The sequence below is a fragment of the Gossypium arboreum genome, chromosome 8 (genome assembly GCF_025698485.1).
Source record: "Gossypium arboreum isolate Shixiya-1 chromosome 8, ASM2569848v2, whole genome shotgun sequence".
NCBI classification, from domain to species: Eukaryota; Viridiplantae; Streptophyta; class Magnoliopsida; order Malvales; family Malvaceae; genus Gossypium; species Gossypium arboreum.
This window is the reverse complement of record NC_069077.1, coordinates 89832405-89836417: the sequence shown is the minus strand read 5'-3', so window position 1 is coordinate 89836417 and position 4013 is coordinate 89832405. Positions and strand designations below refer to the sequence as shown.

Genomic DNA, 4013 nt, shown 5'->3' with positions numbered 1-4013 from the left:
TCTTCTCAGAGCAGTCCAAGTTGTCCATAATCTGTTCTGTGGCCTCCAACCAATATTCTGCCACATTCAGGGCTATACCAGGCACGCCCCTAAAGATCTCCGCTCCGTTAGCCCGAAGTCGTTTAGAAATAGATCCCCGAACTCCATTGCCCGTACTTGCCCCGACAACCCTTTCCAAAACACGAAGCATTGCCTGTGACAAGGCATCATCCTCGGCACCACGGTCATGAGACTCTACCTCTGTTGTCGGTGGTACCTGTGCATCCACCGCCGGCATATGTCTCGAAGACGAAGATCTCGTTCGAGCACTTCCTCGGCTCCGTCCACGGCCTCTTCCACGAACAGCTCTTGTACTCATATCGTATTACCTTGATTACGAATTTTTTATACATTAATTCAATATTCCAGTGTTTATTACAGATGTTTTATGAATCGATAAAGTAGTTCGAGTTTGTTTTCGCAGAATCAAGTCTAGCTACGATTTGATCTCTTATCGATTTTCCTATGGTTTCAGTATCATCCTATCTAGAGTATCCTAATAGGGTTTCAGTACAGACAGATAATTCAAGAAAATATTCAGAAAAATTTAGAATACTTACAGACTTGAGCCGAAAATTCGGAATGCCACCTTCTAAAGATCTAAATTTTGAAAATCAAGTTTTTCGCATTCTTTATAAAATTTTCATTTTCGAAAATCTTTGTTTTTGTAAACCCATTCCACAGCCGAGTTGTTGCAACCTAGGCTCTGATACCACTAAGTGTAACACCCCAAACCCGGTCCAGACGTTATGGCCGGATCCGACATGCCACATCGACGCGTTCAAAACATTTAGTATTATTGGTCCAGAAAAACTTACTTAGTGTTTTAAAAGATAATTTCATTATAGGTTAAAGTGAATGGAAGCTGTGCACCAGGTAGGAAACCGAAAAAGAGGTAGTGAGTCCATCGGACTGCTTAAGTACCAAGCTCCTTTCGGATCCAATCCTAGACATGTATACCGCCATTGCCACACCTTAACGTCATGGATATTTCTAGGAAACCGATTTGATTAAGTCATTTTTAGGAAAAGTGATTAATTTTGGAAAATACTTTCATTGCGGAAGCTTTATTTGTTGTCGTGTTATTTTGAAATCAATTGTTGTTTTTGAAAACGCGCCCTAAAGCTATCCAATTTCAACAGTTAAAATAAGTAATACCTATCTTAGTAATACATATTAAAACCATAAAAAATAATTAAGCGGCCTTATTACATTTAAAAACCCAAAACTTCAAACGTAAATAAAAGGATGTCCAGTTCACCAGAAGAAAATCAAACCTTCAGAACGGGTGGCCACTCTGAATTCCCTCACAGCTCCAAGCCCACTATGGTTGGGGATTTCCTGCGTGGATGAAAATAAAAGGGGTGAGTTTAGGGAAACTCAGTGTGTAAGGAAATCCCATTCAAAACCCAAGTCAACTCAAGCCTATTGGGCCTAAGCCCATTCAGTAATGGTCTTGGGCGAGCCCTTTCAGATTACAATAAAGCGGGCCTTAGCCCTTATTCAGATAACAATATGGCCCATAGGCCCATTTCAAAATACATGCAACATCAAGTAAACATATGCAAGCCCATTTGGGAGAGTACTCAACCCACCAACCATTACACTCCACCGTACCAGCCATACACTCCATGTGGGAATAGTTCAACCCACCCATTTTAACACTCCATTCTTGACCTTCTTTTGCTCAGTTAACGATAAATTGAGGCAAAGCCTCCGATCGTGGAGAAGCCACTTTCAGATACTTCCTCTGTCAATATCCCGGTCCCATGCATCGATAATAACAACATGGCATGCATAAATAACAACGATCAAACATGCATTTAGGTCAATTTAACCCTAGGGGTATTTGGTAATTTATCTCCTAGGGGTAAAGCGTAAATTTTCCACTTTTAAAGGTATTTCAGTAATTTATCTATTTTAGGGTTTTTCATGCATATTCCTACCTTTCACGTACTAACAGAATCACTACCGAGGGTTCTTACGAATTGGGCTGTTGGCCCATCATTTCAATTTTGGCCCATTAAGCCCAAAAATATCGAGAACACGTAAATCATGCACTTTGCGGTCCAAACATTGCAGCTTACCTAAAACATTAATCGATTTACCTCATGAGCATTCGCTTTTTCGCAAATCTACAAAATACGGTTTTCGGCATTTTGACTTTTCTACTTTTGCCGATCTAGACTAAGAAAGAGGGTGTTAGTTACACACCTGTTTGCGAAGATATGCTGATGAGATCCACACACAAACCGCCTACAATTGAATTACTAACACGTTAATCTAACTATTCAAATACAAACTATGTATTAACCCCTTACAATATTCGGCCAACCACACCTACAGATCATAGTAAGCTTATAAGAAATCAATAAGCAACTCATTAACAAATTTTTGTCAATGTTTACCACATAATCATAATTTCACTGCAAGCTGTCTTCCTGAGCAACAGTCACTAAATCATTTATAACTGGAGCTACGAAACTCCAAATCAAGTGCCGTTAATTTTCCCTGAAAATAGACTCATATATCTTATTTCCATAAAATTTTCAGAATTTTTGGTTTGTCCAATCAATACCATATTTTTCTCAAAGTTTCGCATGTTTCACTGTTTGACTAATCTGACTACTCTTCATTTCAAATCAAATTTCTCATTGTACAGAATTCAAAATATGTTCTCGTTTATTTCATTTGAAACTACACTCAACAAGCTTTAATTACATAATTTATTCAGCTTCTAATTCATCTCCCACAATTTATGGTGATTTTCCAAAGTCACGTTACTGCTGCTGTCCCAAGCACATTTATTACCAAATTCACTCTTTCACACATAACTTGCATGCATGCTATTTAAAAATGTATATCACCAATCAATTATCACATATCTATGATTTTACTTAAGTATAATCTCCATTTCATCATTTTAAAGCACAACATATTAGCCGATTTTTCCCCTTAGCATCTAAGCACATGCATGCTCATTTGTTTGGCTCAACTTCACATATCTTCCATTTTTCATCAAAACAATATGAAACAACAGCCATGTCCTTCATTTTAATTCATGACCAAATGCTCACAACACAACCAAAAACCAAAATATGCTTCAAGAGTTAAGGTAGAATCAAGAAGAACTCATGAACATCAAGATAGAAGCAAACTACCATGAACTTACCTTCAATTTTCTTCCCCAAGTGACCGAACATTCAAGAGCTTTCTCCTCTCCTTTCTCTTCTCTAACTTTAGGCTATGATGAACAAAGATGGACAAAACTTTGTTCTTTTCACCCCTTTTTCTTTTAATAAAATTTCATATTTCATCCATTTAATTCTTTAATACAAAAGACATGAAATGCCCATCGTGGAACATTTACCTAAACCATTATCATGGAACATTTATCTAACCCATTATCATGGAATATTTACCTAATCCATTATCATGGAACATTTACCTAACCCATTATCGTTTAATATTTAGCTAATCCATTATCATGGAACATTTACCTAACCCATTATCAATTTGTACCATGAATTATGGATATCAAGTGCTCATATTGTCTACAACAACATGATGGCTAGCCACTTCATGTAAAATGGGAGGTTTGTCATGCAAATCCTCCTATTTATTTGGCCACTTCAATTTAGCCTATAGCATTTTCAAACATTTTCACATAGGTCCTATTTCATAATTTCACTCACAAATGACAAAATCGAAGCATGAAATTTTGCCAACATTCACAGAATTCCCGAAAATTGGGGCGTTACATGTTCAACTAATGTTGAAGAATGCCATCACAATTCAAAATGAAAGTAACTTTTTGATCCATTAATAGACTGATCTGCTGTAATTTGATATGTCAAATTAGGCTATCCATGTAACCTCCTTAACTCGGCCTAAACGTTATGGCCAAATTCTAAAGGCCACATTGGCCACTGAAATGGCCTAGTTAAACTGTCATATTTCAAATGTACTTTTAA

At 37.1% G+C, this 4013-nt stretch overlaps 1 long non-coding RNA gene across 1 annotated transcript; it reads right to left on the bottom strand.

Moving 5' to 3' along the window:
* Positions 1–1105: 1105 nt before the first annotated feature.
* Positions 1106–3369, bottom strand: LOC128296338 (uncharacterized). The gene is made up of 2 exons (XR_008286915.1): positions 3212–3369; positions 1106–1380 (listed from the first exon to the last, which is right to left on the bottom strand). It is a non-coding gene; the product is annotated as an uncharacterized LOC128296338 (long non-coding RNA).
* Positions 3370–4013: the final 644 nt, after the last annotated feature.